The sequence below is a fragment of the Pongo abelii genome, chromosome 10 (assembly GCF_028885655.2).
Source record: "Pongo abelii isolate AG06213 chromosome 10, NHGRI_mPonAbe1-v2.0_pri, whole genome shotgun sequence".
Taxonomy (NCBI): Eukaryota; Metazoa; Chordata; class Mammalia; order Primates; family Hominidae; genus Pongo; species Pongo abelii.
The window spans coordinates 56042450-56055946 of record NC_071995.2 but is presented as its reverse complement, the minus strand read 5'-3'; the positions used below and the strand labels follow the sequence as shown (position 1 = coordinate 56055946).

Genomic DNA, 13497 nt, shown 5'->3' with positions numbered 1-13497 from the left:
GTAACCAGGTGGAGCTTATCTGTATGCTCATATTTTTCAACTTATGACTTTCTGAGCTTGCTTTAATTATTCCCTTCATGTCCAATACCTTTCTTTCTTTCTTCCCATCTATTATCCAGACCCTAGCGTAAGTTCTATATGGCTAAAAAAAAACAGTCCCCCAAAAATGTCCATGCCTAATTATTAGAATCTGTTAATATATTACCTGTCATGGCAAAAGAGACTTTGCAGATGTGATTAGGAATCTTGAGACAGAAAGATGTCCTGGTTCTCCAAATGGGATCAATGTCATGACAAGGGTGTTTATAAAGGGAAGCAGGAGGGTTAAAGTGAGAGAAGGTGATGTGACAGCAAAAGCAGAGAGAGATTTGAAGATGCTATGCTGCTGGTTTTGAAGATAAACATGTATTCTTACATAATAATATATATTTTATTTGTGTGATTGGGGTAGGGATGGAAAAGGTGCTCCAAGTCTGCAAACCTAAGGGCCTGTCTAGCAATGCCCTCAGAGTTCAGCCCATGGAGGTCCAGCCTAGACTGGCCTTAACCTCTCACTAAGTTATGTTTTGTAGGTTGTACTAGAAGTCACTGAGGTTTGGAGAACTATAAACATTTTTAATTCAAATATGTTATCTGGGAAAATAATATGTTATGCCAGCATTTTTCAAATATTTTAGCCACAGAAACCTTTATTTAAATAAAGTACTTTTATATACAGTTATGATTGGCCAATTAAATATAATATGAATTTTAATTTTTTTAATAAAAATAATAAATAAAATATTTTAGGAAACCCCAAAGAGATTAAAGTGGATCTACTGAAATTGAAGGGAGTGGGGAGAAAGTGGACCCTAACTAGTTCAAGTTACAAAGGGGTCCTCAAGAGAAGAAAAACAGCATCAGAACAAGAGAGGAAGTGTAATATTGTGATACAAGAAGAAATATATATTTGGTCTCTGTCCCCATTTCTGGAGCTAATATTTGGTCTCTAACACAGTTCCTGACACAGATCTCCTAAGACCTCTGTAATTTCCTGAGTGATAGGAGCTTCTGGCACAGAGATCCAAAATCCCTTGGAATTTCTTGGGTGATAGGAGCATCTTCTGTTCTAATGAGGTAACAGTTGGTGGGGGCTGGTTGCTAGGGGAACCAACAATGTGATTGGAGGGTTGGAACTTTCAGCCTCACTCCGTGACTTCCTGGAAGGGGAGAGGTGCTGAGGTTGAGTCTATCCCCAATGGCCAATGATGTCATCAATCATGCCTAAATAATGAAGCCTCCATAAAAACTCAAAAGGATGGGATTTGGAGAACTTCTGGAATGCTGAGCATGTAGAGGTGCCTGGAGAGGGCATGGAAGCTCCACATGCCTGCCCACATACCTTGCACTATGCATCCCTTCCATCTGGCTGCTCATCTGTATCCTTTGTAATATCCTTTATAATAAGTAGGTATTATGGTTTGGATGTATGTGTCCCTCCAAAATTCATATGCTGGAACTTAAACTCAAAGGTAATCGTGTTAAGAGGTGGGATCTTTGGTGAAGTGATTAAGTCAAGAGGGTTGTACACTCATGAATGGGATTAATGCCCTTATAAAAGAAAATGAAGGGAGTGCCCAGCCCCTTCAGCCCATTCTACCGTGTGAGGATGCAGCAAGAAAATGCCATGTTGGAAGCAGAGAGTAGCCCTCACCAGACACTGAATCTGCTGGTGCCTTGATCTTGAACTTCCCAGTCTCTAGAACTGTAAAAAAAAAAGTGTTTATTATTTATAAATTACCCAATCTAAGGTATCTTTTATAGCAGCCCTAACAGACTGAGACAATAAGTAAATCTAAGTGTTTTTCCCCGAGTTCTGTGAGTCACTCTAGTTAACTAATCGAATCCAGGGAAAGGGCAGTGAGAACCCCCAATTTATATAAAGCCAGTTGGTCAGAAATACAGGTCACAACCTGGGACTTGTGCTTGGCATCTGAAGTGTGGGGCAGTCTTGTGGGGCTAAGCTGTTGGATCTGATGCTAACTGTGGATAGACAGTGTCAGAGTTGAATTATAGAACATCAAGCTGGTGTCCACTGGAAAACTGATTCTGGCTGGTGGGGAGAAATCCCTACATATTTTGGTGACCAGAGGGGAAGTATTCTGCAATGAGGATGACAGAAGGAAAAGCAGTTTGTTTTTTTTCCTCAGGACATATCACATAATGGTAAGGGCTCATGATCTGGAGCAGACTACCTGAGTTCAAATCCCAGCTCCACCACTAACCAGTTATGTAATTTGTTGAGCACTTACTATCTGCCAGGCATTGTGCTAAGTGCCTTGCATGTATTAATATTATCTCATGAGTAAAAAGACACAGAGAGGTTGAGTGTCTTATCCTAGATCTCACAGAAGAGCAGGGATCTTAACACAGGCATCTCATTTCAGAGCCCACATTCTTAACCACTACACTGAAGTACTTTTTTTTTTTTTTTTTTTTTTTTTTTGAGACGGAGTCTCGCTCTGTCGCCCAGGCTGGAGTGCGGTGGTGCGATCTCAGCTCACTGCAAACTCCGCCTCCCGGGTACACGCCATTCTCCTGCCTCAACCTCCCGGGTAGCTAGGACTACAGGCGCCTGCCACAACACTCGGCTAATTTTTTGTATTTTTAGTAGAGATGGGGTTTCACCATGTTAGCCAGGATGGTCTCGATCTCCTGACCTTGTGATCCGCCTGCCTCAGCCTCCCAAAGTGCTGGGATTACAGGCGTGAGCCACCGCGCCCAGCCCCAGTACAATTCTTTTACAACCATTGTTTTAAGCTATATACATCTCTATTAGTGAGGGTTCTACAGAGAAACAAAACTAATAGGGTACAAATTCACATAGAAAGAAATTTATGTTAAGAAACTGGCTCATGTAATTAAGCTGGCAAGTTTGAAATCTGCAAGGTGGACCATCAGGCTGGAGACCCAGGAAAAGCTGATATTGCAGTTCACGTCCAAAGGCCATGGCAGAATTCCCTCTTGCTTGGGGGAGGTCAATTTTTTGTTCTATTTAGGCCTTCAGCTGATTGGATAAGGCCTACCGAAATTTGGGAGGGCAACCTGCTTGACTCAAAGTCCACCAATTTAAATGTTAATATTGGCCTAGCACGGTGGCTTATGCCTATAATCCCAGCACTTCAGGAGTCTAAGGCAGGCAGATCACTTGAGGTCAGGAGTTCAAGGCCAGCCAAGCCAACATACAGTGAAACCCTGTCTCTACTAAAAATACAAAAATTAGCCAGGGGCGGTGGCACACACCTGTGGTCTCAGCTACTTGGGAAGCTGAGGCAGGAGAATCACTCGAACCCAGGAGGCAGAGGTTGCAGTGAGCCAAGATCACGCCACTGCACTCTAGCCTGGTTGACAGAGCGAGAATCTGTCTCTCAAAATAAATAAATAAATAAATAAATAATTAATTAATGTTTATCTTATCCAAAAACAGCCTCACAGAAACACCCAGAATAATGTTTGACCACGTATCTGGGCACTGTGGCCCAGCGAAGTTGGCACATAAAATTAACTATCACAGCATCCATCCATCAAAACAGGTAAAAAGACTCAGAGAAGGTGGTAATGGGGAGACAGGGAAATGTTTGGACATGGAGTAGCCCAGCAGGACCAGCCTGAGAGGCCCCTTTTACATGGTGACGGCCAGGGACCCACTAAACACACCAGCACCCAGTGAAGGAAACAACAATAGGGGTGGGGGTAGAATAGCAGACTCATTTGGCCTACACATTCTCTCAGGCCCTTCTTACTAAACCTCCTATCTGTAGGGATAGTGTGAAAGGATTTGGCAGTGTCCTGTATGAGAAACCTCACAAAGTTTGGATTGTCTTTTACAGCCATGAGCTGAAGGCCCATTTGGTCAGGCACTTTTCAGTTTGGGATGTGACATTCTTGGATCAGGGGGATCTGAAGATCTTCTATAAAGCACTACTTGGTTTCCATCAAGCTGTGGAAGGAGTGCTCTTGGACACTAAAAAAAAACACCTTCTCACTTCCACATTTGGGACTGTCAACTCAAGAATGCAAGGAGAGTTATACAGAAAACACCTCATTTGGAGTTATTTACTCTAACTGCTCAGCATTGTGAGAACAAGTTCATTCTTGTACCTTTCCTCCATGGATTTGGGGATCACAAGGGACTTACCCATCATTGGAGTGGCCACAGTCTGAACAAGTTCCACCCGCTGCCTGAGAGTCCTGCCCTGAATTTTAGACTTTGATCATAAAAAAAAAATGGATAATATAATTTAACAGTGAATAAATTAGGTATCAATGAAGCTGGCTTCAAAGCAAAATGTATCCATGTCGGTTGAAATATTTTGCTAAGTTGTCAGTGTACTAGCTTCCTTTCCAACCAAATGGGTGCAGGAAAATCTGCATCTGGAAGAGTACAGGATTCAAAGGAGAGGGTAGAGTTAGGCACAGAAACCATAAAACCTGACATGAGTTCAAACCTTGGCTTTGCCACTGCAAAGCCAAACTGCATGACATTAGGCAAGTCACCTAGCCTCCTTGTGCCCATCTGAAAAATGCACCACAAGGATAAGGCCAGCATATGGGCCCTGCCAGGCAGCTGAGGACATGGCATGGCTTCCCCACCAGGCATATGTCAAGGTCATAGGGGAAAGCAGAGGAATCCCAGATGCGAAGCAGAATCAGGAAGAAAGGGTCAGGTAAGGAGACACCACAGAGATAATCAGGGGAGGGCCACATCTCAGAACTTCAGATGGTGCCTGAGAACTAGTTCATGGTGACAGAGCAGTCATGGAGCCATTTCCAGACCTGCTGGCCTTTCCATACATAATTATACTGAGCAATTATTATAAATAATTGGAATGGCCCTGGAGAGGTAACAGGACCAAAAGAAGTTGCCTCTTGATAGCAATTTCATATGTAGCAGGGTTGCAATTCACTTACACTACCTTCATAAATCCAGAGAAAATGAAGTTTCAGGCCGGGCATGGTGGCTCATGCCTGTAATCCCAACACTTTGGGAGGCCGAGGGGTCAGATCACAAGGTCAGGAGTTCGAGACCAGCCTAAACATGGTGAAACCCCATCTCTACTAAAAATACAAAAATTAGCCAGGCATGGTTGTGTGCACCTGTAATCTCAGCTACTTGGGAGGCTGAGGCGGGAGCATTGCTTGAACCCGGGAGTCGGAGGTTGTGGTGAGCTGAGATCATGCCATTGCACTCCAGCCTGGGCAATAAGAGCGAAACTCCATCTCAAAAAAAAAAAAGAAAGAAAAAAAGAAAATGAAGTTTCAGTGTTTTCTTATAAATTAATCTCTCTAAATTCCCCATTCCCCTTGCAATCAGAAAGAGGGAACTAGAGATTTTAGTTCGATTCTAAAATTACAGGCCATCCCAAAATCTGAACAGAGTCCTTAGGTAATGTGATGTCTTTGGGATAAAAGCCACTGCATGTCCTCAGCTGCCTGGCAGGGCCCATATGCTGGCCTTATCCTTGTGGTTCATTTAGGTGACTTGCCTAATGTCATTCAGTCTTTCAGATGCCCGACCTTCCTTCCTTCCTTCGTTCCTTCCTTCCTTCCTTCTCTTCCTCAAGATGATGTTCAAGGAAGGGAAAGGTCCTTGATTCCACATGGCATCCCTTGCAGCAAAATGCCTAGACTGGGATGCTTCTGGAGAGTGACCCTCATGGAGCAGCCAACATCTGGAGGAGTGTTAGTGTCTCCTGCAGAAGCTAGGCTGGGCTGGACTGGGCCGGGCTGGCCCCTTGCATCTCCACAATGGCCTGGTGATTCTCTCTGGCTACTCACTCAAGCTCTGCCACATCCTTCAACCACCTGCTGGGGGTCACCTTCCTCACGTCTTGCTGGGTTCTAAAGCAGGCTTGTTTGCATCTTGTCCAGTCCCTTTCACTATCCCTCCTGGGGCTGGGAGAGGTACATGGGCACATCTGGGTCTCCTCCACACCTCAACACATGAATTGGTACAAGAGTTGCCTGGGAGAAGAGAGTAATCCAGTTCCCTTCTAGAGTCTCACACCTAAACTGAAACAAATCTCCCCCACCCCATTTTTGAATGTCTTATCCCATATACCCATCTCCCCACTGCCTCCCAAACCTCTATCTTTTTCTTCCCACAATCCCCCACGCCAGAAGGGGTAAACTTTCACTTACTTCTGTAGGGGAAGAAAGATTTCTTTTCTCATTCTTCACCAGGTTCATGGCTGAGGCACCTATAAGAAAAGCCTGATTAACAAAAAAAAAAAGCACATGTTTATCTAATATAAGTTTTATGTGACATGAGGGCCTTCAGAAATGAAGACCCAGAGAAACAGGAAAACCTGTATATTTTTACACTTGAGTTTGTTGAAGAATGGACAGTCATGGAGAAGTATGACTGGACAAAGGAGGTATGACTTAATGGGAATAAACTTGGAGGAACTTAGTAAGGCAGGTTTGTTTGTTCAGATTCTTCTGTGTCTTCAGAGATAAGGATGTTCCTTTCTTCCGGGTATAGGGAGGCTACCTCCTGAATGAGGATGTTATGACCTGCTTTAGGGAAGAAGGATCCGAGAAAGTCAGAGAGTGCCCTTCCTGGGTTTTATGACCTGCTTCAGGGGAGAGAGGGAAGGGTAAGGTGAGGGAGACATTCCACTTCTGCAGTTTTCTCAAATGCCAGGCTGCCATATTTTGATGTTTCTGTGCCCCATCACTTCCTTTTCCTCTCTTACTGAGACTAGGCTGTTGCCACTTTCTCCTCCTCCTCCCAGGTTCTTAGCTCATGGCTAGGTCTTACTAATAAGTAGAATTCAGGGGAGAAAAAGATGACAGGAGTTAAATTTGGATCTTTCTCATAAATATGAAACTCATTATCCTGAGGAAAAAAGATCTCTCCCAAATTCTCAGAAGCCCCCTTAAAAACAGGCAAGGAATTATTTCAGGGTGTCCTTGTAAAAGTCAGCACAGATGGCATTTGAATTTGTACATCATTGGCATGCATAAGTATATCTATAGCAACAAGGTGTGCAAAACTTGTAATTCCCTAGACTTTGACCACAGGAGAATAGGATGTGACTGTTATGCTAATGATGTCATTAATATCATGAATACAATTAACAAATGAAGTCAATTATCACTGGCAAGCATTCATTACAAAGAGATAAGTTGCTGTGCTCCAACCGCACAAGTAACTATTTTGCTACGTTTGTCCGGAAGCTCTCTTTTCATCTTTGCTCATTTATTACCACTAAATGTATAAATGCCTGGGAATGTGGACTCAGCTCATTACTTATATATATTACCTTGATTATAATTTGACCTCATGTACACTTCAGTTTGAAGAACCCTACAAAATACCACTTCTATTTATAACACAGCCTCATCTGCCAAGCCTAAAGGAGAAAGCCTAATTGGAAAGAATAAAAGGTTACTTTGCATGTAAACTGCACATTCATTTAGTCATCGATTTTATTCTTTCTAATTATCAGTGGTTGTGCATCTCCCAGTAGCTTGGATATAGTTGGTTTTCCTCCTAATAATTCCTGAGAAATAGAAACTCTAATGATCAGATCAGTCATTGGGAAGTGTGGTCTCAATGTGCAGTTTATTGGGGCTGTCAAAAATTAATTTCAGGATTCAAACTTAAACTGCCATAAGACTGTGGTTCTGAGGCCAAATGCCTATTTTTATGTGACTCTTTCACTATCTGTATCATAAGAGCTGCATGTTCTTTGTAGTTTAAAACAAAATAATGGTCTTACTAGAAGTCTTATAATTAAATCTTGTTGCAGGCAGCTTTTCTTGCTGCCCATCCATAAGAAGTGAAATGGTTCTCAGACGTGGATTTTAAACTGTTTGAAGAAATGAATGAAGCTGACCTCTACTGGGAGCCATCTCAGTTCCCAACCTGCAGCAAGCACAGCTGCCTCGCTCTCTCCTTCTGCCCACCTCTCTCCTTCTGCCCACCTCAGCTTGCCTCCCCATCCCTGAGTCTCCCTTGTATTAATTAGTCATTTCTTGCTGCCCTAACAAAGTACCACAGACTGGTGGCTTACACCAGGGGTCCCCCAACCCCCAGGGCCACAAACCGGTACCAGTCCCTGCGTGGCCTGTTAGGAACTGGGTCACACAGCAGGAGATGAGCTGCAGGCAAGTGGGCTAAGCTTCATCTGTATTTGCAGCCACTCCCCACTGCATGAATTACCAGCTGAGCTCCGCCACCTGTCAGATCAGCAGCAGCATTAGATTCTCATAGGAGTGCAAACCCTATGGTAAATTGTGCATGCAAGGGATCTAGGTTGTGCATTACTTATGAGAATCTAATGCCTGATGATCTGTCACTGTCTCTCATCATCCCCAGATAGGACCATCTAGTTGCAGGAAAACAAGCTCAGGGCTCCCACTGATTGTACATTATGGTGAGATGTATAAGTATTTCATTATGTATTACAATGTAATAATAATAGAAATAAAGTGCACAGTAAATGTAATGTGCATGAATCATCCCAAAACCATCTCACCCCCTCCCCGAGTCCATGGAAACATTGTCTTCCACAAAACTGGTCCCTGGTGTCAAAAAAGTTGGGGACTGTTGGCTTGAACAACAGAAATTTATTTTCTCACAGTTCTGGAGGCTAAAAGTCCAAGATCAGCCAGCCAGCACGACTGGATTCTGGTGAGGGCTCTGTTTCTGGCTTGCAGATGTCTGCCTTCCCACGGTGCCCTCGCATGGTGAGAGAGAGCTCTGGTATCTCTTCCTTTTCTTCTGAGAGCACCCGTTCTCCCAGGTCAGGCTCCAACTTTATGACCCCATTTAACCTTCATTACTTTCTTCAAGGCCCTATCTCCAGTATAGCCCACATGAAGGGTTAGGGCTCCAACATATGAATTTAGGGATGGGACACCATTTAGTTTATGGCACCCCTGGCCCTGGCACATTGATGCTCTTATTCACCATGACACAACATCTTTTCAAACAAAAAAGTTTCGAAGAAGCTGTGCTGGGAGAGTGGCTGGTGAGTAGCAGGGCTCCCCCAGTTCACAGGCTGTGTCCTTTATGCAATGTGCCTCCTAATATCGCTTTGTCAGGTGGGCCCTTTACAGAGGCCAAGGCAGAAATTTCTCAGGGAGGTTGTAGGGGTTGAAAGAGTAGGGAAAGGGCTGTTTCTCCAGAAGTGTCTGTAGTTATCTGAGCAAAGAATGGCTCTGATTAGGAAAGGTGGAGTAAACTGAAAAGATGGACTCCTAAGGGGCTGGCCTTAAGAGGGAACTATCATCTGCATCATGGGATCTGAGGAACACTGAAAATGTCTGTTCAAAATACCTCACTCCTTGGCCTGATGCTGACACTAAGATTTCACCACTAGAGATAAGGAAAAGAGGATCCATGTAGTTGTCAGCTAATAGAAAATGGAAGGAGGAGAAAAAAACATTGTTGGTCATTTTTTTCCCAGACTATAAGAGCCAAAGGGAAAGAAGAAGCATTTTGCTCACTTTTGAACTCCCACCACACTTAGTACGGTTCCCTGCGTAAAAGCGGGTGCTCAGTATATCTTGAGTGACCCCAGAGGATTTGGGTTCCTTTTGCATTCACATGCCAAGTACTGAGTAAAACCTATTAACTTTACTGTTATTTATGTCACCAAATATATTTGTCCATTTCATTTTCATCGCCTGAGCCAAACTGGGCGTGGATGCCATACAAGGCCAAGCATTAAAACAGCCCCATAAAGGTCACATTTATACATTCAGTTCTTTCTAGTCTTCTCCCCACTTCATGAATATTTTAAATAATAGAATACAAGCTATTTTCTATTTAGTGTTGCTATAACTAGAAATTATTCTGGGCTACAGTAAAAGCACAACAGATGTGTGATTCACTTTGCAAATAAATTTACTGTTTAGCATTTTAACCGTGGATTCATTTACTGTATTTTCAGATTGTTTTTATATGAAACAGCTGAATGTTCTGCTTTCTTCACTTTGCAGTATTGGAGGTGTTTCCATTTTGAAACTACATCTCTTAACTAAACGAGTTGATTAGATAAATGAGCAAATTAACAAGGTCAAAAGAAGGTCTTGCCCTGAAGGCACAGACTTGAAGTGTTCAGCTGATGGAGAGGAAGGAAGAAAGAGAAAGTTGCCAGGCCATAGTCAGGGGGAGGCAGAGTCCGGTTATTTGTACCTCATACACACCTAACCTGTGGACTCCTCTAAATACTGATGTATCTGTTTCTTGAACTAGCAAGGGCTCATCTGGCTGCAAGAACAGGATAGAATCCCCTCAAATTAGCTCAGAAAAGGGACTCTGTTCAAAGGACACATCTCTTGTGGAATCCATGGAAGTGCAGGGGGAAAATAAAAATGGGAAAAACAGGGCTCAGAGGACAAATTAGGGCTTGTCTGGGATCCTCTGCACCAGAAGCTCCCAGATATTCACATCAGCTACACAATTAAGGTGTCTGGGCTCTTAACTCCTGCTGTCTCTGTAACTTGGTACCTTGCTACTCAAAGTGTGACCCTGGGACGAGCAGCCTTGGCATCACCTGGAAACTAGTTAGAAATGCGGAGTCTCAGATTCCACCCCTGCACTATTGAATCAAGATCTTTGTTTTAGCAAGGTTCCCAGTAATAGGCTAGCCGCTTGGCAGCAGACTTGCCACCACTGTGGCAAGAGGCTACTCCTGATCGAATTCCGGGGAGATAAATGAACCAAAGTTATAGGGCATAAAGAATAGTTAGGCATTGCAGACAAACTGTCCTACTGCATATGTTAAGTGTGTTTTGAGCTAAATTAAACCTGTGTCCATTCTGAGTGTGCAGTTCCCCAAAGAGTCTACACTGTGTACCCATTGGTACCATCTTGATGCACATCTCTTGAAATTAAGCATCCTTGTTTCTTGGGTGACTAGAAATGTCAACTGTCATTAGCAAAGTGAATGTTTGGTCCTTTATAAACACTGTTGTCACACCAAAAAAATGAATGTAATGCACATATACAAGAAAAGAAAAAGGCGAGCTCTTTATAATTCTTACCAGTTCAGTGATCCAGTAATGAGCTCTCATGACCTCGTTTCTTCTCTAAAATCTGAATTCCTCCTAAGCAGCATCTTCACTGATGCTTTAATCCCAGGCGGTGGTTTCCATACCTGGCGGTATAGAACACAGCTGTATGTCATTTTCTCCTCAGGATTTAAATTTAACTTGAGAAGGCAAGCCTGTGGGTAGCTAATTAATAGATTTTTTTTTTTTTTTACAATTGCATGTACCTGGCATTATTCTGATTAAATTTCCAAGCCGATTAAAAATGAGTCCAAAAGATTGGCAAGCATGGTTTCCTGCCTTGAGGAGCACAGAACTGGCTGGGGAAGTCCCCAAGCAAACTTCCGAGTTGAGAGACATGCCAAAAAAGAAAAGAAGGTGGTGAGCCCAGGTTCAGAAACAAGATCGGCACAGTTTCTCTCTCTTTCCATCTCTCACCTCATATAACAAGCACCAATCTTTCTGTGCTCTAGTTTTCAGCACACAGAAATTTCTGGTTCTTATCTACCAGCAGCCAGAAATACACAAACCCCTCCAGTATCACAGATGCGGGATTTCCACTGCAGCCCATTTACTGTGTGTTCTGCATTTCACACATATTCAATGGGCCCTGCTTCTCAGGGCTACCCGGCCTGAGCCCTGCCCTGGGCTCCTGGAGCGCCTGCCCTAAGCACACCCTCCTTGTTAAAAGAGACATTAGCCACAGACGCTACCTCCTTTGTTATTCAGAGAGATTAGGACCTAAGAGAGGCTCTGTCTTTGATGTCATTTTACAAATACATAAATATAAGGAAATAGAGGGAAGGAAAACTTCAAGGAAAAAAATGTATTAAAACAGTGCCCAGAACAGCATCTTTAGGTAGATGCCTTTTCAAACCAGGTGGTTCTGGTGAGCGTTTCCAACATGTGCCAAGAGGTGGGCACTTGATCCAGTTGGACCAATCACAAAGTCTCACACTTTGGTCACTGTGATTGGCCCAGGAATAAACACGTGACCCCCCCCCCAATCCAGCCAATCAGGATTATCCTCTGTTTTTTTTCAAACTTGAGCTTAGGAGAGAGGACCTTTCCTTTCTAGTCTTGGAACTGTAAACGTGGGAGGCTGGAGATGTAGCAACCATGGCTCCAGCCACATGAGAAGCCAATGTGCGCAGACAAGCTGATGCTCAAAGAAGCCAAGACAAGCAGGAAGAGAATTCCTCACAATGTTCAAGTCCCTGGTTCCAGTTGTCCCTAATGTTGACATCGCCCCTCCCTTCCAGTTCCATTAACCAGTAAATCCTCTTTTCCGCTTTCTCTAGTTCAGTTTCTTTCACTTGCCACCAGGAGAGTGCTAGCAATTATTTCCAGTCACTCTCCTGCTGCGATAGCTGCCCTCAGCAAACCGCTCTTTTTAAAATAGAAATGCCTCCTCGGAAGCGAGGAGAGATGCTAGAGTAAACAGATCCACACCATGATGCAGTCAGAAGATCTGGACGGCTACAAAAGGCAGGAAAGGGGAAATAGAAACAACTGGCAAGCATTTTATGTCAGGATCAAATTGCCATTTTTACACAAATCTTTGTTATTAATGGAATATAGTATTCCTGGATTCTTCTCGTTATAAGGATTGCACGCTCCACACTCACATCTGTGTGTGGAACAAGCCAGAAGGTGACCTACACTCACTATGGAAAGCGTTCAGTAGGCCCTTGCCAGTGCAGAGGACGGCAGACTGAACTACACATCAAAGACTATGTGATCTGGCCCGGCGTGGTGGCTCACGCCTGTAATCCCAGCACTTTGGGAGGCCAAGGCAGGCGGATCACGAGATCAGGAGTCCAAGACCAGCCTGACCGTGCAAACTGTTACTCCAAGGCCTTTGGATATGCTATCCTTTCTGACTAGAAGGATCTCTGCTGATTGCCTCCCACCCACAAATTAATCTCACTCTTCCTGAAGACTACAATCAATTATTATTTTTTTCACAGAGGACTTTGTTAATGCCCATGACTGCATCAATTCTGCTGACTATATACACTCATTTCACCATGCACCTCTCCTCTAGAGGATTTAGCGTGGATCACAATTGTAATTATATTTTGTCTGCTTCCCCTGGTGAATTTTAAGCTTGCCATTGTATCCTCATCATCTTTCACAGAACCTAATATATAGTTCAGTAAATATTTGTTGGATAGATAAGCATATTTAGGTTAAGGGTAAAATGATAAAACAAAGAAACTCAACAATAATTCAAAGATTGAGAAAAGATAGCTTGTTATTTACCTAAAAATTAGTGGTGAGCATTCCATGTCAGTGGGTGGCTTTGCTCCACATAGTCATTCAGAGACCCATGATATGAGTCATTCAGAGACCCAAAGGTTGAGTTGATAAATTCCAGCCAGTAGAGAGGAAAAAGAGAGCATGAAGATGCATATTGGGTGTATAAAGTCCCAGCGTTGCAAGAAGCAC

The 13497-nt window shown here is 43.4% G+C and overlaps 2 long non-coding RNA genes across 2 annotated transcripts; one reads left to right on the top strand and one right to left on the bottom strand.

Moving 5' to 3' along the window:
- Nucleotides 1–1135: 1135 nt before the first annotated feature.
- On the top strand, nucleotides 1136–4324 carry LOC129049135 (uncharacterized). The gene is made up of 3 exons (XR_008511955.1): nucleotides 1136–1446; nucleotides 3467–3572; nucleotides 3870–4324. It is a non-coding gene; the product is annotated as an uncharacterized LOC129049135 (long non-coding RNA).
- Nucleotides 4325–11038: 6714 nt separating this feature from the next.
- Nucleotides 11039–11705, bottom strand: LOC112135749 (uncharacterized). The gene is made up of 3 exons (XR_002916981.2): nucleotides 11485–11705; nucleotides 11274–11387; nucleotides 11039–11153 (listed from the first exon to the last, which is right to left on the bottom strand). It is a non-coding gene; the product is annotated as an uncharacterized LOC112135749 (long non-coding RNA).
- Between the last annotated feature and the right edge of the window lie 1792 nt (nucleotides 11706–13497).